General features: G+C 34.6%; 1 long non-coding RNA gene across 1 annotated transcript in view; it reads right to left on the reverse strand.

Moving 5' to 3' along the window:
- Positions 1-316: 316 nt before the first annotated feature.
- The window catches only part of LOC139084185 (uncharacterized), a 503,309-nt gene continuing 479,607 nt past the window's right edge, over positions 317-24,018 (reverse strand). Inside the window, exon 7 of the long non-coding RNA XR_011541567.1 lies at positions 317-747. This is a non-coding gene — a long non-coding RNA (uncharacterized lncRNA). The remainder of the gene's footprint in view (positions 748-24,018) is intronic.

Here is a 24,018-nt window from a genome sequence, read left to right on the forward strand (position 1 = left end):
TGAGGAGCCTGTTATTGATTTTTACACATGTCTATCATGGGATCTATTTAAAAAGAACAGTCAATTCCAAGAAAGATTATGTTAATCTTATTGGTCTGATTTCCTAATGGGAGGAGGCAGACCAGGGAGTAAAACGAGAGGTCCAGAAATGGGTAATATCTGTATCATTTTCTTAAATCAATTCAAAGAACAATTTGGAAAAAATCAAGTGTATCTGCCTTTTCTAAGAAAGCTAAGAATACATTGGTAAGTCATTCCAGACAATGTTAACCAACAGCTTGAGAAGTTCACGAAAAAGGACATTGACAGGAGGGATACAATTACTAATTTATTTGTCTTTTTATGGTTCAGTTAAGAGTATCTTAGGTAGTCGAGCACATGGCAGCTCGTCAAACTTCACAGGGTAGCTGTCAGAGTTTTGACTGACGTACAAGCGCGACTTGCTCACAATTGCCCTTTCTTTCCGTGGAGTGCACACAGGTAAGACAGCTTGTTGGCAATTTTTATTTAATGCTCCCAGGATCTGCAGCTGCACTTTTATTGAAAGTTCTGACAATAAAATTCCACTCCCTGAAATTTCGAAAGTTTCTGCTGCAAGCACTTCTCCACTTAAACAAGCTCTTCCTTGGGGATTAGACAACTCTTTAGGGTCTTTTCTGATGCTTTCTGATCTTGGCGACAGCTGTTTAGTATGTTGGAGACTGTTTTATTTTGTTTTGTTTTTTGTTAGCTCCACTGGAAAGGCATCTAAAAGGAAAACGAAAACACAAGGAATTAGGCACACCAGGGCTCCAGGGAGGCCTCCGGGATTCTGAATTGGCAAGTGCCAAGCTGAGCCGAGTTTGGCAATTCTCGACCTTCTCCCCAGCCCCTTCCTCTAGTCCTCCCCTCCAATCCACTCCACTCATTAAATGAAACTGCCCATTCCATAGCAGTCTTTGATATAGGTTCTAGAATTCTCCCTTATTTTTCTAAAAATTCAGTCTTCTACCCTAAACCTCCTTTCAAACAGACTTGAATCCTTGATTGTTTGGTGTTTGATCAGAAGTCTTTTAATTATACAGGAATTACACAACAGTTTTCACACTGCTTAAAATATGTGGGCAGGTGTTTGAAGACAGTAAATTGTAATATGGCCTTGAAATGCTTTAACATAGGAAGAGCAGTCATCCAATATACCTTACCTTTGCTCTGTCCATATGAGATTCAAACAATGAGATATTCAGAGACCTGTCATTGTGTTTCAAGGTCATGAACAAAGTTATCACGGTTTGGTTCCCAGTGTGAAACCCAAAACCTGATTTGTGTTCTCACGTAGAAAGTCCAAAATCTTATGACATAAGGCTGGATTGGCAAATCTTTTGAAGGCAATATTTTAGCAGTTATTAGAGATAATTGTTTTCTCCTAAAAGCAGTCATGTGGTACATTTTTATTGTATTCATGTAATTTATTATATTTATGTCATTCCAACATTTTGGAATTCCACTCCTAACAGCATGATAATCATTTCATAAAAGAAAGGGTATTTTATGAGAGTATAAAAATGTAGGAAGAATATAAACTCAAAAGAAAGTCCAGTCCTTAAATTAAACAACTTTAGGTTTAAGAAAAAACTCATTTCATTGTTTTATCAGGACAGATGAGGTTGATTATTCTGCAGAAAAAAATAATCCTAAAACCTCAGGACCCTTAAAACAATAAAATGCAATCCTTGCTTGAGCCACATGGACAGCGTGGCTTTTTCAAGGGGTTAATATATCTTTTGACAATGTGAGAGGTTTGGAAAGAGTAAAAGAATAAGTCAACCTACGTGCTGAAACTTAACATTTCTGTGTGGAGAGAACACATATCATTTTCACTCATATTTTACTGTCCAAAGCAAACCGCATGGGCTCAGCCTTGGCTCAACAGGCTGCATGTGTATAATCCTCTTGCGTGGAGTGGCTCTGGATATTAGTGGATATTATCTAGCCTGCACTTTTCATCCGAAAGATGAAGAAGCCCCAGTGATTTTTCACCTCTGTATCCTAAGTGCCTATCGTGCCATCTGACCCAGAGTCTTAGTTAGTAATTGAATGAAGACTTAAATCCAAGAGTTTTCACTCATATTCTTCCCCAAGAGCTGTTTCAGCAGTACTCTGATACTGCTAAATGTGTACAAAGACAGAAATCACATTTATAAGGAAGTGAGTCCGGGGCCAGTCCTGGTGGCCTAGTGGTTAAGTTTGGCGTCTGCTTCCGTGGCCTGGGTTCAGTTCCCAGGCATGGATCTACATTACTCATCTGTCAGTGGCCATGCTATGGTGGCGACTCACATACAAAAAGAGGAAGATTGACAATGGATGTTAGCTCAGGAAAACTCCCTCAGCAAAAGAAAAAAAAAAGTGAGTCCAAGGAGTGCTCCCATATCCTTACCTTTTTTGTTTCAAACCCCTGAGGTAATTATGGTAGGTGTTTTGTCCTGATTTTGGATTTAGGGAAACTGAGGCTTAGAGGGAAAGTGGCTTGCCTGAGATCTTATAATAAGTGGTAGAGCGAGAGCTCCAATCAAGACCCTGCCTGAATCCCTGAATCCTACTGAGTTGGCAGGAATGGCATATAGCAGCGGCCCTGGTGGCAGCAGGCCCCAGGATGAGAAACATCCCTTTGACACCTATTGCTCAGCATCTCTTTCAGGTTCACTTATCTTCAGTCTTTTGCCTTGTGAACTTCTATTCATCAAGTTCTGATTCAATTTGAACAGTAAACATGAGCCTTGGTTTCCACAAATTTGCTGAGTCAGCCCTTTGCCCTGACATCTCTCCCATGACTCCCTTGGTGAGCAGAGAAGACACCCCATGGTGGGGAAATAGCAAAGCTTATAACAAACTGGACATGTAGTATACATTCCCCTTATGAGGTGAGCTTGTGACTTCAACATCGGCCACGGCAACACAAAATCAGGGGCTGCCTACAGAAGAAATGCCCCGCAAAATCTGATGTTGAACTTCTTGTGGGATTTACTTATTAGACTTGGGTTTTAAAATAGTTCTCATGATTATAGTGATTTTTCATGTTTTTATTATTCTTTTTTTTTTGTCATACAAGATTTTCCCCCTTGTTCTTGTCTTACATTACTACATAGTTACTGTGTTTTATTGGCTGATGAATGTTCAAACTTATCTCAGTTTTACAGCGAGGCACCAGGAAGATATAAAGGATACTGTTTGTAAATCTCAACTGAAAAGAATTCTTCCACTTTCTAAATTTCCACTGATATTCAGCCACACCTATGCACTACCAAACGGTTGTCTCTTTTGTCAGCCTATCAAATTCTCCCTGAGATTCTGTCTCTGGGGAAAAGCAGGTTTTTGAAACTTCAGAGAGAATGTTTGCCTGACCTTCCCCCAAAAGTATACAAAGATCAGATAGCTACATTAGGAACAGGGCTGTATGTATTTATATTTTAGTTGTACTTACAGAAAAATCAAACACTTTCTGAAAAAAAATCTTTTTACCCTGATAGGAATGTGGTTGTGTTAGGTCTTGAAGGATTATTTCTCACCCCGTGGTTTCTGTGAAGTCCAGATGTTTTCAAGATGGTGTTATATGTGAAAACTGTATATTTAGGAAGATTCGATCTCTTACACATTCCTTGGAGGTTAATAAGTTTAACACTTTGAAGTTCAAATGTGAATATAGACATTAATATAAGGTTTTCATCATGTCCTTGAATTAAAATACATGTCATTTCAGTTATAATCTCTTTGTAATTATTTTAATATGCCAATAAAGCTCACTAAACATATAATTAAGTTATGGGATAATCAAAATGTCAATTTATTAAATTGAAAGCTTGTCAAAGTTGATTTCAGTTTTGAAAAGATGGAGAAGGCTTGTCAGTATTTAGAAAAATAGAGAATTCACCTTGAGTTAAAATTCATATTTTTCTTATCTGTAAAATGGTATGACCAAATCTCTCAAATTCATATGAAGATTAGGTACATTAGTAGTTAAGACTGGTAATTTTGTTGACACTGTTTTTAGAAACTCTGTTTTTTCAGCAGTAACTTTGTCTTGAATCAAGTGCTTACATATTTGTGGCTCTATTTCTGGACACTCTGTTCTGTTCCACTAGTCTATTTGTCTATCCTTGTACCAATACCACACTGTACCAATAATTAATGTAGAGTTAGAAGAAGTCTTTTATCTGGTAGTGTAAGTCCTTTAGATATGTTTTTCTTTTAGACTTTTGGTTATTCTTCATCCTTCGTGTTTCTGTAAAAATTCTAGAATCTATCATTATCCGCAAAATGGAATTTTCTTGGATTTTGGTTGAGATTGGATAGCAGTTTTCCCAAAATACAATCTATAAATGCATTATATTTCTCACTTATTTTAGTTTTATGGTTTTTCATAGTTTTCTGTGCAGAGGATTTGCATACTTTTTGTTATATTTATTCCTAGTATTTGATTTTATTTTATACTCTTGTAAATGGTATTGTTTTAAGTTTCAATTTCTAAATGTCTTTTGCTGCTATATAAGAAAACAACTCATTTATATATATTGATTCACCTTGCAGCCAGGGAACTTACTAAATTCACTTATTAATTCTCTTGGATCTTGTGGGGTCTTTTGGAGTTTTTAGGAACACAATCATGTTTTCTGTGAATAATTACAGTTTTATTTCTACCTTTCCACTCCATTTACCTTTATTTTTTCCAGGTTTATTGAGATATAATTGGCATACAACATTGTGTGAGTTTAAGGTGCACACTGTAATGATTTGAGCCTCTTATATGGTGTGAAATGATTACCCCAGGAGAGTCAGTTAAGCTCTCGGTCCCCTCACATAATTACCATTTCTTTCTTGTAGTGAGAACATTGAAGATCTACTGTCTTAGCAACATTCAAGTATATGACGTGGTATTGCTGTAGTATATGCCTGGAACGTATTTATCTTATAGCTGGAAGTTTATGCCCTCCCTATACTTTTAATTTCCATTTCTTGTCTTGTTGCACTAGCTAGGACCTTTAGTACTGTATTTAAAAGAAGCATAATGTTTGCTCTAGATTTGTAGGGTTTTTTTTTTAAATTGTAAATGTCCTCCATCAGATTAAAGAAGTTCCTCTTGATTCCTTTGTTTGCTGAGGTGATTATATGTTTGCGTGTTTGTGTGTGTGTGTTTAAATCATAATGGGGTATTGAATTTTATCACAAAATTTTCTGGATCTGCTGAACTCATAGGATTGTTTTCCCCTTAACATCTTGACATGGTTAACATGTCTTTTAATGTCCTTCTCAGGTTTTGGATGCATAGTTACACTATTCTCATAAAATGAATTGGAAAGTATTCCTCTTTTTCTACCCTTGGAAGAGTTTGTGTAGCATTGGTGTTATTTTTTTTCTTTAGATATTTGAAAAAATTTGCCAGTAAGCTATTTGGGCCAGACATTTTCCTTGTGGAAAGGTTTTAAATTAAATATTCAGAACTATGCAGTTTTTCTGTTTCTTCTTGTGTCCATTTTGGTAATATGCTTTTCAAGAGATTTATCCATTTCATCTAATTTTTCAAATTTGTTGATAAGTTGTTCACCATATCCTCTTATTATCTTTGTAATATCTGCCTTTTCATCTAGACTTTCCAATTTATTGATGTGAAATTCTTTACCATAATCTCTTATTGGTTTTGTAATGTCAGCAGCATCTATAGGAGTATTCCATTTTTCATTCCTATTAAAGTTGTGTTTTTCTTGTTTTAAAATCTGTCTTTGTAGAGAGTTGTTACTTTTATTTGTCTTTCACAAAAACAATTTTTGGATTTCTTCATTTTATCTATTGCTTTATTTCAAAATATTTGGGTGTTTTGTAATTAATATTTTCTTATTGACTTTTAGTTTAACTTATGGTTAGAGAACATACACCATACAATTTTAATCCTTTGAAATTTATTGAGACTTGCTTTATGACCTAGTTTAAGAAAAGTTTTGGTAAATGTTCCATGTGCATCTGAAAATAAGGTGTATTTTGTAGTTATTGGGTCTAGGGTTCTATACACATCAATTAGATCAAATTTGTTAAATCTTGGTGTTCAAATCTTTTATCTATTGATTTTCTACCTTCATGGTTTATCATATACCGAGAGAGATGTTAAAATTTCCTATTATGATTGTGGATTTGTCTATTTCTCCTTTCTGTTCTGTCCATTTTTTCTTTTTAAGCCTATATTATTGTGTACAAATTTAGAATTCTCTTATCTTCCTAGTAGATTAACTAGGACGACTTATCATTATTAAATGCTCTTCTTATATTATATCTTGTCTTAAATTCTACTTAGACTGATATTAAATTGCGTAGTTATAGTAACTTTCCAAAAGAAAAAGATATTCAATTGGTAAACTTTTTTCATCCTTTTACTTTCAATTTTTCTGCGTGCCTATATGTAAGGTGTGTTTCCTGTGAATAGCATATTGTCATTTTAAACTTGCAGTCTGACAGAATTTGACTTTCAAGTGTCATATTTATTCTATTTACATTAAACATGATTAGTAATATTTGTGGGTTTAATTCTATCTTACTACATTTTTCTACTTTTCCTACCTGTTTTATATTTCCCATTGTTCATTTATTAACTTCTATGCTATTAATCTTTTCATTTTATTCCCCATTTTACCTAGCTAATTTTATATTTTTAATTGTTTTTAATGGTTATCCAAATAAAGCCTAGAATAATTTACACCTTTTATCTCTTTCTAGTAAGGAAATTGCATTTCTCCTTCTCTCACCATTTATGCTATTGTTATCCTGTATTATTCCCCTTCAAATGCTCTAATTACTTTAATAAATTATTGCCATTTTCCTGTTGGTATAAATATTTTTATATTTACTCAGATATTAACCTTTTCTATATACTTCATTGTAAATAATGCTACAATGAACATGGAAATGCATATATCTTATCGAGTTCGTATTTTCATTTTCTTCAGATAAATACCCAAAAGTGAAATAGGTGGATCATATGGTAGTCCTATTTTTAACTTTTTGAGGAACTGCTGTGCAGTTTTGCATGGTTACTAAACCAATTTACATTCCCACTAACAGTGCACAGGGTTGCTTTTTCTCCACATCCTTGCCAACACTTGGTATCTCATGTCTTTTTGATGAAAGCCATTCTGACAGGTGTGAAGTGATATCTTATTGTGATTTTGATTTTCGTTTCCCTGATGATTAGAGATGTTGAGCATCTTTTCATGTAACTGTTGGCCATTTGTATGTCTTCTTTAGAAGAATGTCTACTCAAATATTCTGTCCATTTTTAAATTGGATTACTTTTTGCTATTGAGTTCTATGAGTTCTTTATATATTTTGGATCTCAGCTCCTTCTCAGATATATGATTTGAAAATATTTTTCCCATTTGGTAGATTGTGTTTTCATTTTTTTGATGGTTTCTTTCGCTGTGCAAAAGTTGTTAGTTTTATATACTCCTACTTTTTTATTTTTGCTTTTATTTCGTTTGCTTTTGGCAAAGAATCATTGCCAAAACCAATGTCAAGGAGCTTACTGCCTATGTCTTCTTCTAGGAGTTTTATGATTTCAGGTTTTATGTTCAAACTTTGATGACTTTTATATTTTTCATTTTGTATAAGATATTGGTCCATGTTCCCCAACATCATTTATTGAAGAGACTGTCCTTTCTCCATTGTATACTCTTGACTCTTTCGTCATAAATCGACCATGTATGCTTAAGTTTATTTCTGGGCCTCTATTCTGTTCCATTGATCTGTGTGTCTGTTTTTATGCCAATACCACACTGTTTTGATTACTATAGCTTCGTAATGTAGTTTGAAATCAGGGAGCGTGATGCCTCCATCTTTGTTCTTCTTTCTCAAGATTGCTTTGGCTATTGGGGTTTCTTGTAGTCCCATATAAATTTTAGAATTGGAATTTTGATAGAAATGGCATTGATTCTGTAGATTGCTTTGGGTAATATGAACATTTTAACAATATTAATTCTTCCAATTCACGAGCATGGAATATCTTTCCACTTATCTGTGTCTTCAATTTATTTCATCAATGTATTGTAGTTTTCAGTGTACAGGCCTTTCACATCCTTGGTTAAATTTATTCATTGGCATTTTATTCTTTTTGATACAGTTGTAAATAGCATTGTTTTCCTAATTTCTCTTTCTGAAAGCTCACTATTAGTGTATAGAAATGCAACGTATTTTTGTATATTGATTTTATATCCTGCAACTTTACTAAATTTTTTTAGTTCTAACAGTTTTTGGTGGAGTCTTAAGGGTTTTAAATATATAATATCATGTCATCTGCTAATAGTGACAGTGCTACTTCATCCTGTGAATTTGATTCCTTTTATTTCTTTTTCTTGCCAAATTGCTCTGGCTAGGCCTTCTAATACTACGTTGAATAAAAGTAGTGACAGTGGGCATCCTCATATTTTTCCTGATCTTAGAGGAAAAGTTTGTAGCTTTTGCCTGTTGAGTATGATGTTAGCTGTGGTTTTGTCATATATAGCCTTTATTATGTTGAGGTACATTCCCTCTACACCAACTTTGTTGAGGGTTTTTGTCATAAACTTGTTGAATTTTGTCAAAGGATTTTTCTGCATCTATTGAGATGGTATGATTTTTATCCTTCATTTTGTGAATGTGGTGTATCACACTGATTGATTTCCAAATGATGAACCATCCTTGCATCCCTGGAATAAATCCCATTTGATTGTGGTGCACGATCCTTTTAATGTATTGTTCAATTAAGTTTGCTAATATTTTGTTGAGAATTTTTGCATCTATGTTCATCAGGGATACTGGCCTATAATTTTCTTTTCTTGTGGCATCGTTGTCTGGTTCTGGTATTAGGATATTGCTGACCTCATCAAATGAGTTTGGCAGTGTTTCTTCCTCTCCTATTTTTTGGAAGAGTTTGAAAAGGCTCAATATTAATTCATCTTTAAATGTTTGGTAAAATTCACCCAGGAAACTGTCTAGTCCTGAACTTTTGTTCGTTGGGAGGTTTTTGATTACTGATTCAGTCTCCTTATTTGTAATTGGTCTTCTCAGATTTTCTATTTCATCATGATTCAGTCTTGGTAGGGTATATGTTTCTAGGAATTTAACCATTTCTTCTAGGCCGTCCAATTTGTTGGCATGTGATTGTTCACAATAGTCTCTTACGATCATTTGTATTTCTGCAGTATCAATTGTAATGCCTTCTTTTGTCATTTTTAATTTTATTTATTTGAGTCCTCTCTCTTCATTTCTTGGTGCATCTAGCTAATGGTTTGCTAATTTTATCTTTTCAAATAACCAGCTCTTAGTTTTCTTCGTCTGTATTTCATTCATTTTTGCTCTGATCTTTGTTATTTTCTTCCTTCTACTAACTTTGGGCTTCATATATTCTTTTTTCCCTAGTTCCTTGAGGTGTAAAGTTAGGTTGTTTGAGATCTTTTCTTATTTCTTGAGGTAGGCATTTATTGCTATGAACTTACCTCTAAGAACTGTTTTTGCTGCAATCCATAAGTTTTGGTATGTTGTATTTCTATTTTCATTTGTCTGAAGGGATTTTTTGATTTCTCTTTTAACTTATTCTTTGACCTATTGGTTATTCAGTGGCTTGTTGTTTAATCTCCACCTATCTGTGAATTTTCCAGTTTTCTTCTTGTAATTGACTTCTAGTTTCATACCATTGTGGTGAGAAAAGATTCTTGATATGATTTCAATCTTCTTAAATTTATTAAGACTTGTTTTGTGGCCTAACATATGATCTATCCTGGAGAATATTCCATGTGCACTTGAGAAGAATGTGTACTCTGTTGCTTTTGGATTAAATGTTCAGTATATATCTGTTAAATTAGAAACTTTCATAGATTAATATTCAGTTGTTCATTTCTTACCATCTGGCCAAAAAATCCAATGATCTTTTCTAAATTATTGAACTTAACTGTTCTAGAACACTTAATACTGTTTACCATCTATTTCTTCCTGAATATTCCTGTTATGGAAACTACTCTGAAACTGAACTAATCTGCTTTTGCTCTCACAATCCTGATTCCTCTCTTTTCTCCTCAGATTTCTCTTCTTTCTTAACATACCATATACATAATGGATCGTCCCAGTCTCCATTTTCTTTCTACAATGTCTTAATATTCTGATTTATTCTATAGCAGCAATTATCTTTCAAGCTACAGTCCCAAATTTCTTATTGCCTGTTGGACATTCTATTGTAAAAGATGTCTGAACTTCCAACTTAACATTCCAAAAATTATTTTTATCATCTCCCCCACTACCAAATTCTAAAACAAAAGCTCCATAGATTTTCACATTTCTGTCAATGGTATTGCTATTCTCCTAGTTTTCCAAGTTTGAAATCTTAGTTGTCCTTCAATTATACAAACCTTTCACTATGAAAGTGTTCTAACTAAATTATTCAATTAGTGTTCTAACTCTAAACTATCACCTGAATTCATTTTATTTTTCCACTTTATCTGAAATTCATTTTTTCACTTTAACTTGGACTATTAAATAGGCCCCTAAAGGATCTCCTGACCTCTAGTTTTTCCCTTCACCAGTCTATCCCTTATGTCACTTCTACATTAACCTTCTGGCCATTCCATCCTGTTGCTGGGAAAACAAAACAAGAAGAAGAAAAAATTGCTTCCAACTGCCTAGAGAGAAAAGCCTGAAATTCCTAACCCAGCTTTATTGACCCACCTTTTCTCTATTCTTCACCTACTCTTTCTTTCTCTAATCTATTTTTTAATCTATATATTCTACTATATACCTCATTTATAGGTATGAATACATATTCTTCAAGTTCTTACTAGGAAAAGTTAATCCATATTTTCTGAATACAACCTGCAATTCTGTGCCTTATACTTTTGTTAATTTTTTTATGGCAGAAATAGCACAGAGTAGGGTGAGATGTAACCACTTCCTTATCTATGTCTGCTGGCCAGTTAACCACCTCAAATAACAAAAGCCAAGTGAAAATGGGAGACTGGCATTGAAAATATAACCTCAAAACATGTCTCTATCTTTGAAGCTCCTGGTAATCACATACTATAGCTAAGTCTGTCTCACATGGAAATATTGGGAGGGTACTCTTTTGAAACCTTCCCATCCTATTAACTCTGAACTCAAATTCTAACTCAACCATTCTGCTTGCTTTCATTCCTTAAATTAGAAGAATTCCTCCTAGTACTTTATCATTATTTTTTAACTTCTATAATGGGCTTTTTTCTGTATAATATTATATGGTTTTAATATACTTACCTTACTTCCTCCCCACCCATAATCAAGATGAGAAGAGGGTTTATAATAATCATTTATGTATATTCCATATCATTCAGCACAGGCATTCAAATATTTACACTATTTGTGTCTGCTTAACTCTCTATAATAGTATGAATAAAGCCAGATTCTCCCCCTCTTTTAATGAAATCCATTTTATGTGGTTTTTCCCTCTCACATTATAAGTCACCAATTATTTATATTATTATTTGACAACAGATATTGTGCCTGTTATTTGGTCTGTTTGCTACTGACTGACTTTTATTTTGCTTTCAAATTATTCTGTTCTTCCTTCAATCTATATTGTGTCTTTGTGGAGAAATTTATGCACATACATACATATTCATAGGCACACACTTGAATAAATGTATATTTGTCTCTATATAAACCGAAGTTATGACTGCTATGACTTCTTCAGATGATACATTTCTTTGAATCTATGACAATGACTTGTGTGTTTAACTTTTTACATCCTGTCAGTACCTTGCTTGATGCCAGACACATAGTCAGTGCTTAATAAATGTTCAGTGCCTGAATTCTTAGCAATTATTGTATTTATTGAAAACTCAAAATATGGACCACTGATTAGTCTTGTATATTTGCATATGAATTACAGCTATTTTAAATATCTTTGTGTGGGAACTAAAAATGGGACTGCTTTGCACTTCTCAATTGTGTGATCTCCAAGCCACATACAAATCATGAAAAAATATTTAAACATTGTGAGTTGGGGGACAATTTTTCCCCTCAAAATTGAACTGAGTAATCTGTAGAATGCCACATATAGTTATGAATCTGGAGTTATCCTGAAGCTGGCAACATCTGCATCTTCTACATCTGGGGCAGCATCTGTTCTGTGTTGTTAGAAGAAGAAAACAAGAAAATTGGGGTAAACACTGCAGCACAATATCAAATTCTACAAATCTAACAAATGAATTTATTTATTGTCGGTCCAGTGGCCAAATGAAGCAGTGTGAGGCCCATACTAAGATGCTTGATAATTGCATTTCTCAATTCCCTTTAGAAAATGCCGTATCCCAGGCCTGGGAATAACAAGCTTTTGCATAGTAGCACAGGGGCCTATAAATAAGAAACTCATTAAGCTACCTGTAGCAGGCCTCTACCCCAGCACTGCACTGGCCTGGGGAGCTTAATGAGGTGATAATGAGGAGAAAATGGTTTAGCTCCTTTTTGGCCTGGTTTGCGATGGGTAGGGAAATCCCAGTCTTCAGTGAAACAGCCACCATAGAGCCCAATTCATCATTCAGGGTGGGTCTATACCAGAGAAATAATTTGCTTCTAGGCCCTGAAGTTATTTGGCTCTCCTGTCTATGGAAACAAAGCAAGCTATTCATTCAGATTTGAAGGGACTGTCCGAATAACACCAATAAAGAGTGTTAAACTAGCTGGTCATTAGCATTTGAAGGGAATGGCCAAATAACACCCACAAAGGGTGTTAAACCAATCCACATTGTAGGTGGAGGGCTGGGAGCACTGTGCAATTCTAAGTGGATTAATGCCAGCATTATTTTCTCACTATGAGCCCAGCCTCCTCTCTAAGATTTCAGATTCATTCACGGCTGGACCAAACCTTCTTGGCCAAGCTCTCCCCTTCTTTTTCCCTATAAAGAAACTAAAGCAGTGAGCTGGGATTGAGAACATAACATACTAGAGACAAGACAGAGATCAGATCACCAAACTGTTGGGCATCCAGGTCACAGTGCTAAATTCAGTAGAAGTTTCTATAGCAGTCCCCAAGAGGTGTCCAGGAAGAATAGACCAGTGATCAGTTTCACTTGATTTAACATTTTCTCAGCCTAAATGCTGCTGCTGATAACCCTTGGAGTAAAGTAAACACCAAAGGAGAAAGCTGCAATCAGAATCTCAAGAGGAAAATATCTCAATGATCACTCAGTCCAATGTTCCAAGCGAAACAGAAAGCCTTTCTGTAATGTCCCTTACACATCCTCGAGTTGAAAGCAGCCCAAGAAAGTCAGGAAAAATATACAGCTGGGTTACAATCAAGGATTTATACTGTAGGTACTACTATTCTACCAGATGGGAAGTGGCAAGATGACCACATATGCTACATAACCCAGGAATTTTGCTTATATTATTCTTAAAATATTTTCGTGGGGTGCACATTAAAGAGTCTCATTTTGTGATAAGAAAATGTCAGCTAAGAAGGATTAAATAGCTTATCTTGCTTAACCTAACTAGTAAATGCTGGAGCCAAAATTCACACCCAAAGAATATGGTTTTCTTTAATAACACACAATTGGGACCTAGAGAACCTAAACACCTCAGCTGATGAGGGATGGTGACAATTTAGATTTGACTTTCAAGTAGAGGATTTCAAGTAAATTGTGGCATATTGGGCATATGAATTTATCTTTACCCATCACCAAATCAAAAACAGAGGATAAAAAAAAAAAAAGCAAGATCCCAAGGACAAAGATAATTGGAGAGAGAAAGATAGCAGTTGAGAAAGATGCATGTTATATAACAAAACAAAATTGGAACTCTTTTTATCCACAAGGGATGAAGGAAGCAATGCCAATAAGAAGCAAGTCAATTCATGCTGCAGAACAGGGTAAAAGCGGTAGAAGGTAAAGGGTTGGGGGGCGCAACAGCGAGCTCTGAGCCAGGATGCAGGATGAGGCTGAAACAAGACTGGTTCAATATCTGTTCAGCATCCTGACTCTCTTCCCCACACCCATGTCACCAGGCTAAGCAAATGTTCCCTTCCACATTCTTCATACCCACACCAATATGTGTTCTATTGGTCAGATTGATCCACAACTTCTGCCATAACCTTAAAACTCAACAGGGCCTCAAATTTCATTTCCCTCTTAAAACTAATCTCCCCTCTGAACTTCCTTATTTTGGTGAATTTTAATTATCATTTTTCTGTTAGTTTATTTTATTAATTTGCAGTAGTTGTTTTGATATTCTGTTATTAATCCTTGTTGATGACATATTCTCCCAGTCTGTGGTTTAGCTTTTCATCTTTGTATGATATTTTAATAAACATAAATTTAAAATTATAAAGTTATTGTATTTATTAAGATTCTTCTTCTTTAATTAGCATTTGTGGGTGCATATGAGTGTGAGTGTGTGTCTTGCCAAAGAAAACCTTTCCAATTCTGAGTTTCTAAAGAGTGTCTCCTAAAATGTAGTCTTAAAGTTTCAAGTTTTGACTTACACATTTAATTCTAATTTATGTGGAGTTTATTTTCTGGGATTTTTTGGTGTTAAGGCTCTACATTGATATTTCTATATGGATTAACAATTGTCACAGCACCATTTAATCAAGGGTTTCTCATTTTGCCATGATCTGTAATACCACCTTTGTCATATACCAAGTTTCCATAGATGCATATATCTGTTTACGGGTTTTGCTTCCTCTTACATTTCTCCACTTGTCTACCCCTGGACTAGTATCATACTACCCTAATTACCACAGCTTTATGATGAATTTTGACATCTCGTGGAGTAAGCTGCCATCTTCTTCAGGAGTAGCTTTGTTTTCCTTACCTCTAGTTCTTTCCCTTACATTTTAGAATTAGTTTGCCAATTTCTCTTAACAAATTCCTGTTGAGATGTTGATCAAAATTGCATCAAAACTTTTCAGCGACTTTGAGTTTTTTCAATCCATGAATATGGTATCCCTATTTATTGAGATTTTGTCTTTCTCTATATATTTTTCATAGATGTCTTCCACATTTTTATCAGATTGCTAGGTACCATCTACTTTTTGTTGTTATTGTATGTTTAACTTTATTTTTTCTAACTATTTTTTGCTGTTGTTTACAAATGTAATGGGTTTTCATATACTGATCTTATAATCTAGCAACTTTACTAATCGAATCTCCCAAAACTTGTTCTGTATATTCTTTGGACTTGTCTATATTGAGAAACTTTTTATCAGCTGTTTACCAACAGTTTTGTTTCTGTTTTTCCAGACTTTATGATTTTTTTTCTCTTTCTAGTGTGTGGCCAGGAACTCCAGGACAATGTTGCCAGCAACTTGTATTAGTCGACTTCCGTCCTGATATTAACAGTTAAGATTCTAATATTTCACCATTAAGCATTTTGTTTGCCTACTTGGTTGAAAGACTGTGTCTGAAAATTTTATAAAATATCTATGGATAATTGAATTTTATCAAATGCTTTGTCTTTATCCATTCAGAAAAGCATTTTTCTCCTCTAATCTGCCTATATGGTAAACACAGTTGTCTATTTACTAGCATTAAATCACCCTTGAATTCTTATAATAAATGTAATTAGGCATTTGTTTCTCTTTATTCCTCATATTGTTATGTTTTTGAGGAATTTTTCATATAATTCATGAATAAAATGAGCTTGTGATTTTCCTACCTTGTATGCTCCCTTTCTGATTTTGATTTCAGAGTTATATTAACCTTATATTATGACTTGTGGTGCCCCCAATTTTAAGTTTTCTGGAAGAGTTTATGTAAGATTGAAATGGTGTGTTTCTTGAATAGTTGGTAGAATTTTCTGGTAAACCCATCTGGTCCTGGTTTTCAAATACTTTAATGAATACAGAAAATACAGTGTTTCAGTGTTTCAAGTCATTTGTAATAACTTATATTTTTCTAGAAATGTGTCCATTCTTATAACTTTCATATTTATTGTCACTAGGAGATTTATATTTCTTAGTTACACTTAAATCTAGCCTGTATACAAATATTTCCCATTTTCTTTCTAGTATTGTTTATGCATTATCTCCATTTTCTTTCTTTTTTTAAATTAACTTTACTTGGGGTTCTCTTCGAAGAACTACTTCTTTGTAGATGCTTCTGCAATGTTTTCTTTTTCATTAATGTTTAATTTAATTTTTATTATTTCTAGTCTTCTATTGTTTTACATCTATCTACTATACTTAAGTTTATTGTTCTTTTCCTGATTTCTTAGGTTAGATGCTTAGGTTATTATTTTTCAGCAATTCTTTTTAATATAATAATTTAGGGCTGTAAATATCCTTCAAATTCTCACTTTTGCGCCATCCTACAAATTTCGTATTTTAATTACATTTGATTTTAAGTTGTTTTTTCTCCCAATTCCATTCTGTTTTCTTCTTTGTACCATAACTAATTCTGAACTATGTTTTTTAGCTTGTAAAGTATGATTTAAAAATCTACCTTTTTGTTATTAATTTCCTGCTAAATTGGATTGTCATAAAAAAGTATGAGCTTTAGGGCTTGTTTTCTCATCCAGGACCGGGATCAGCAATTACCTCCAGAGTAGCATTTACTTTCCTCTTTGCCTCTATCTTGCCACTCTTACTCTACTTTCAGCTCACTCTTTCTTTTTATTCATTTATGTATTTATTGGTTCTAGGAAAATTCTGCTTTCTTTCATATGAGTTCAGTAATGTATTAAAGCGTAATCATGCTTGTGTACACAGGACCTAGTTGGTTTCTAGTAACGAGGTCCTTTATAATATTTGCTTAATGTCTAGTAAACTCTAAGAACTTTCTACAACTACATTTTGGAAATTTTTATTCACAAAGTCAAATGAAAATACAAGACATTCAAAAGTTTTCAAGGCTGTCCGATATTTTCACCTATTCAAACTATTCAGCTGAATAGGTGAAAATTCCTCGTTCTCCAAGTATATACTAGGGAAGGACAGATGAGTGCCCCGCGGTAGTCTAAAAAGTTTTGCTTTAGCTAACTTTGCTTAATTTCAGGCTCATACCATCTCTGGTGTAGGTAATTACATATATTGATTTAAAAGATCTTCTTTCCAGCTCTTAGTGAAAGACAAGTAAATAGAATAGATGGTGTTGTCAAATTTTCTTGACTATGTAAAGAGGTGATTGGGATAAATGAGCTCTAAGATGTCGCTCAGTTCTAAGAAAATGTGCATGTGTCTAAAAACAATAAAATGGTATTTCCCATTAATTACCTGCCAGTGAATAAAAAACAGATAAGTAAACATTGCATTTTCCCTCTGTTAATGGAGTATCAACTCTTAAAGTATCTTTTTTTTCACCCTTTAGTCCTTACAACAATCTAAGGCTGGCCTCGAGTCACTAATAATTGTTGCTGCATTTCCCTGTCATTTATGGAGTGCGGTTCAGTGCAGTCTTTGTTAGCAAACGCAGATGGATAATCCAGCCCTCAAATCAAAGTTCAAGAATGTACCCTTGGAACAGGACTCCGGGGACAGAGCAACAGCTCATCTCGCAGCCCAGAACCAGACAGTTCAGAAAGAACAGGTTTATTGAATTGAAGCAAATTTGACCCAGTGATATTTATGAAGTCAGAAACCAGGAAGAGGAAACTGAGTTTGTAAAGTTAAGAAAATATAAGAAGTGGCCTTGATAAAAATGGTCACGGTCTGTGGAAACAAGTATTGAAAGGGTATTTATGAAAAATACAGGCAGTATGTTTATACACACATATGCACACACATGAACTCAAGTACATGTGCATGCACACACATACATATATAAAATGAACTTTTAAAAATATACTATTATCTTTTGGTAAAAGTCTTGAAAAATTAAATTTATTCTGAGCAAAAAAGAAAATCTAACTGAAGTAATGAAATACAAGTGTTCTTAATGGCCTTTGCAGGGTCTTAAATATAATCAAGGATATGCAAGTAAAACTTTAGAAAATAAAACTTGAAATGTTCATTTCTGAGATCAGATTCATAGGAAATCTGTGCATGTAACCACTATTGGTTTTAATTGTTATGTAATAATGTAATATAAAAATAATAAATATTACGATGTAGAATTGGGATAATTATATAGGCAATAATTTCACTTTATGAAAGTTAGTCAAATGATTCAAGATTGATGGACTCATATGAATTGCCCTACTGTAAGGTAGAAAATTTAATATACATTTTTCAACTTGAAAGGTTGACAGTTGAAATATATGTGAAGGAGTGCTCAGCAGCATACAGATATTCTTATTAAATTAGATAACTCAATAAATCAAAATCAATCTCTGCCATTAACTTTTTGGAAGTAAATGAAGTTAGTGTCTTATTTTTTCAGGTTTGAAATTTCTGCTCATTCTCTAATTTTCTATTATAATTGGGAAATCTTCTGTCTAAAAGAGAAAAAAAATGTCTGGGTAATTTATCTTATAACATTAATGGGTAAAACAGAGGAGAAACTTTTAAGGAGAAACTCATTCAAAAATGGCCTGGAATGTTCACCTATCACTCTCACAACTTTCTTCTTGTGTGTCAGTTTTCTATGGGAGGTGAATATAGAGTAGCAGCCGCATTGTTTGTCAATGTCTTCCCGTGATTGTTAGCAATGCATCCTTGCACATATTGTTTCAGACAAAAAATTAGTATTTTGCATTAGAAGAGGATAATTAGGCAATAAGATACAAAAGCGAGTGTGGTTATCATGAGATAAACACACACATGGGGTGTTACGAGGCACAGCCAAGTGTCTGTAATCCCTCTAGGGTATGATTATCTCGTGATAACCACACACCCTGGAGTTGCCTTATTGCTATTATAAAATATCTTTATTATAGGAAGAAATGTGCATTTTTGTGCAGAAAGGAGACGGAGCTGGCAATTTAGAATGCCAAACAGCAGTTTCAGCTGAGCTATGCGGTTTACATAGATTAATCTATCCCATTGGAATGTTTCCCCAGCCAAAAAAATGTTCCCTAAATCCAAGCAGTCATCATCTGCAGTGATGTGCAGCTATTTGGAGCGTTTGAGAAATTCCCTGCCTGCTTCTTAGGCTGTTGGTTTGACGGTTGCATTGGGTGGATGCTGAGATGTGCAATGATGAGAGGATCCACATACAGAGTGCTCTAGAAACTTGGTGTTCTGGGAACCAAATTGTGATTCATGCAAATGTCAAAATTCTGTGCCATAATTTTATCTGGTTTCTTGATCAGAATAAATGTTTTAAATTCCTTATGGAAACAGCATCTAACAACAGAAAAGTTGGTAAGGGAGAGAAATTATTTAAGGTGGAAACAGGAAGATTGAGATGAAACTCAAAATAGTGAGAAAAGAGTTAATACCTGTCCCAGATAAGAGACTACAAACTTGAGGCCAATAAGCTAAATAAACCGAGAACTTTAAGCCTAAAGAAGCAAAGGCCAAAGGAAAATAAGATGAACATCTATAAATATCCGCATTATAACCTTAAGGAGTGAATGTATTCTCTATGGCTCCAGAGACAGAATTAATTTAAGTGAAAATCATAGAGAAAAGGATTTCATTTTACCATAAGAATCCACTTCTAAAATTTGAGTGGTTACAGAATATAACTGCCTTTCCTTAAAAAAAATAAATAAATAAAAGAATTCAAGCAAAGACTGAGTGATATACTAAGGGGGATTCCTCCATTAGAGAAGGTTCCCCATATCTCAAAAATTGATTCTACAATAAAAATAAGTTATGGACACATATAAAATCTGAGAGGATTCAACCTCACCTAATATTCAAGAACTGAAAAGACATTGTGAATCCACAGCATTTCTTGGATATCTTCTAATAGGAATAGAAAGAAGTAGTTCTTGTACGTATCATGGGTTTTTAAGTATATTAAATGCACTAAAATAAGATTCAATTGTATTGAGGCATCCTTGATGTCTGAGTGTAAAGGACTGGCTATATGAATCTTATTTGACTTAAAAATCACAATTCTCTTTCCTGTGAATCTGATCAATTATTAACCTAATATTCTAAAACTGCGATGAAATCAGAGGATGGGCAGTAAATGTTTCAATAAATTTCCATTGTTATTAAACAAATTGTGAGGTAAAATCAGCCATGGAGCGGCCTATAAATTGTGTGTAAAATAAAAATCAATCTTTATATTCATATTTTGGCAGCCAAATCTTTGGGGGAAAGAATCCAGAGAATTTAGCCCAGCTTTGGTACTTTCATGGTAGTCATCAAAATGTGTCAACTTTAATGTAAGACTGTTGTTTAATATGGGATATGGAATCGATGTAATTGATTTGATTGAATTTTAAAAAGACTTCTAAGAATATATGCCATCCCTTTTTAAATGCAGCAAAGCCAATAATTGGTTTACATGTAAAAATACATCGTGTCTAGAGATCTCCTACCCAGCAATGGTGATGCTTTATTGGTTTCTGCATTTCACTAACTGATATGCTTTCATGTCAAATCAATACTTCGCAGTCTAATATATTTTGCATTGTTATGGTGTGGCTTCTATAAGCTCAAATACATTTTTGATGTATAACTCCAAATCTTTATTTTACAATAAAACTTGCCATGGGGAAAATTTAAAGGGGCACCATTTGTTTTCTAAATATGCAACAGCATCTCTCACATAATTGACAATTGTTTCAACGGAATGCTATCATTTCTAGTCTAAATCCCCATCTTTTAATTTAGCCCTAGGCCATACCTTTTAAAGAAATTGCCATCCATGAAATATCAGATTCTCCAACAGGGCCAGACTTGTGTACCTCTCTAGCAGAGCTGTGTGAAAAATTTCACACCTACACTGAAACTGCCAAAATATGCTTCTTCACTCTTTTCAGTACCAAGGGGAAAACATATACTTTTTCCCTTTGGGCAGTTTTGACAGTTTTAATACAAGTGAAAAGCAGGTTTTGCCAGCACAAAAAAGGGAAAAAGGAAGAAATCTTGAAATTATAATGTGAGAACCTCATAGTCTTAAGAGGTGGTGGAGGGGAGAGGAAACTGACAACTGAAGCTAATACTTAAGTCTTATCGGAGGCTGACCACGTGACAAGCAGTGTTCAATTACTTGCTGGGGAAGATCATGGCAGGTGAAAAAGGCTAAACATTTAAAAAAGTAAAGCCAATACTAAATAAAAATAATAAAAAATGGCAATAAAATTGGAGCCTCCTGAAACATTTTCCCTTAGTGTTAGGTCATAAGTAAAGCCAATTATTTCTAAGAATCTGTCCCAAATTGCTAAGCTTCCTTCCCCCCAACCCAGCCCCTACCCTGTGTACTGTCAAGATTTAGAAATCTTCCTTGGCTTTAAGGGAGAGAGAGAAAAATATAAAAGTCAACTAATATATCCCCGAGACATACTGAGCTATGGAAAATCACCCTTTCTTCTTCACTTTCTTACTCTTGAAATTTTTAAGGAATCCTATACCCCTGCGGGAGAGAGAGAAGCTTCTTTGCTGAGAGCTTTTTAAGTAGAAAATTGTCATTTATGATGACCACTTTTCTCAAACACTGCAATCCCAAAACACTCAAAAGGTTTGGAAAGAAATAATTGGTCTAGGAAATACCTATAGATGGAGCTCAGGGGACGCAGCCGAGCAGAGAATTCTTCTGGACCCATGAATGTCTATCGCGTTTTTACACTCTTTAGTCGTGCTTTAAAACAATTGGACACCCAACATAAACATCAAGTCAATGGAAAATCAAATGTGCTGAACGTTTTGTATCCACCCAAACTCATCTGGTAGAATACCATACTTTCGGAACACATGGAATGAATTTTAACTTGATTCTTATGTGGAAGTCTGTACTACATGCAGTTCAAAGCATTTACATAAAGATGCATCTTTTGTCACTTTGAAGATAGGGTTACTGTGTATTGAGAGACAAAAATTGAGGGGCTTTTTATATAAAGAGGGGAAGTGGCTTTCCTCTTGTTTGGCTTTTGTCATAATCTCAAAAGAGGGACAATTCTGTAATTTAGAGAAAAACTGCTGGTGAACGTATTTGAGAATCTGCCCTTTGGATTATTTTATACTTTGTTAAATAATGAAAATAGTCATTTGAGTAAATGCTATATTTTAACTTTTCTGTACCTAATCACTGTAGCCTGTTGAATTTGTAAAAGTAACACGTAGGCATAAGATATGCTGACATAGGCATAAGATATACAGACTTTTACAATGACATCACACTAACTTTTACTTTCAATCAGAGCTGAGGGTCACCTTTCTCTCTGATGACTCCTTCTAATCAACCATCTTCCAACATGATGGTTCTGGGAATTGGGGTTGGGCTTATAGTGCCTTGTCACCTTCCATTGAATTATCTCCTGCTACTATCCTCTGAGGACCTCTAGCCTGCCTATTTGTCCCTATGCCATCTAATGCTGGCTCCAACCCAAAAACACTAGTCCTGATGCCACCTACAATGTCCTAGCACCACTCAGACAATTGTTATCACTGGAACTGCCTCCCGGTACTGCCTTATCCAGAGACCCTGGGAGGTTGCACCCAACTAACTATGCACTGCTCTTTCCCCATCAGGTCTTACAAACTATGGGTGAACAACATCTCTTGTTGAAAATTTTTGGTTTTCTCTCTCCTGCAGACTCAGATATATGTGCATAAGGGCTGAGATAGAATAGATGTGCCAGTGGCCAACTCCATGTTATCCTCAGTACTGTCTCTTTCCTTCAGTGATGGAAGAAATACAATGGGACTAAGTTTTTGCCCTTGGCTACCTCTTAGGACAATTTCTTTTCCAGATGCCCCCTCTGCTTATCCTGATTCCCAGTTGGGGAAACATACACCAAGTGTACAAATATAAGTTGGCCAAATTATGGCAGCCACTGCTAATTTTCTTCCAGTACCCATTTGCTTCTTCATTTTAGTAATAGAATCTCCCCACCAATCTACCCTTGGGTCTCAGCAGGGCATGTGGCAAGTCAGCTAGACATTATAATTCCCAGCCTCCCCTATGTGAATTACTCAATGGCTAAGTTCTTGCAGTAGGTTTGACAAGAAGTGACCTTTTAAGGTTTTAACTTTAAAGACTATCTCACATACATTCCCCTCTCTCTCCTTACCCCTTTCTCCTAGCTGGGAAATGGCAACAGCTGGAGCAGCTGCCTTGGGCCCAGATATGGAGGCCACATATTGGGATGGCAGGCCTGGGCATTACATATCCTGTGGAGAAAGAAAGGGATGCCTCCAGCTCTGGGCTGCTTATCTCTGAACTGTTACATGAGAAGGAAATAGACTTCTAACTTGGTTGGTCCACTCTATTTTTTGATTATTTTTCATGGAGCATTTTGACCTGTATTCTAACCAATATACCAAGGTTGAGAAGAGAGGAGACATTCGATATGTTCTTTATCATATACCAGAAAGTGTAGTAAATTAATGAACTCAGTCATCTTTCTTCTGTATTTTGGCAGCAGAGGTTTAGGAGGAAATAATTCCACAATTGTATGGTAACGGTAAAATCAAAAGATGTCTTGATACCTTTAACATTGGGACTAATATAGCTTGCAAATAAATTGAACCAGTATCTCAAGATGAAAAATGAGGTTGTATGTGAAAATAGATTGTATATGGAAGAATTTTGTGGACATAAAGTGTTAGTTACATAATAATTATTAATTTATTGTTATTATTCATTATTGTTTATATTTATTGTTAATAATAATTATTTTACTGATATAATCATTATCATTCATGTTTTAGCCAGTTCAGAGACCACAGAACACACTTCCTCTACTATTTAAAATATATTTTATTAATCAGACAATGGTACATTTTAATTGTGGAATTCAATATATATTTGTGGACCACATGCAGAAGACCCTGACAGACTATGTCACAAAAAGTCACTGTAACTATAATCCTACAAAAACTGACTCCAGTTTCATACATGCTTGAATTCACATAAATATTCACACAAGGCACTAATAGATATATGTCACTCAAGAGGAAATTTCTAAACTGCACATTTGTTGATCTGTGTTTATGTATATAGAATA

The sequence above is a fragment of the Equus przewalskii genome, chromosome 1 (assembly GCF_037783145.1).
Source record: "Equus przewalskii isolate Varuska chromosome 1, EquPr2, whole genome shotgun sequence".
NCBI lineage: Eukaryota > Metazoa > Chordata > Mammalia > Perissodactyla > Equidae > Equus > Equus przewalskii.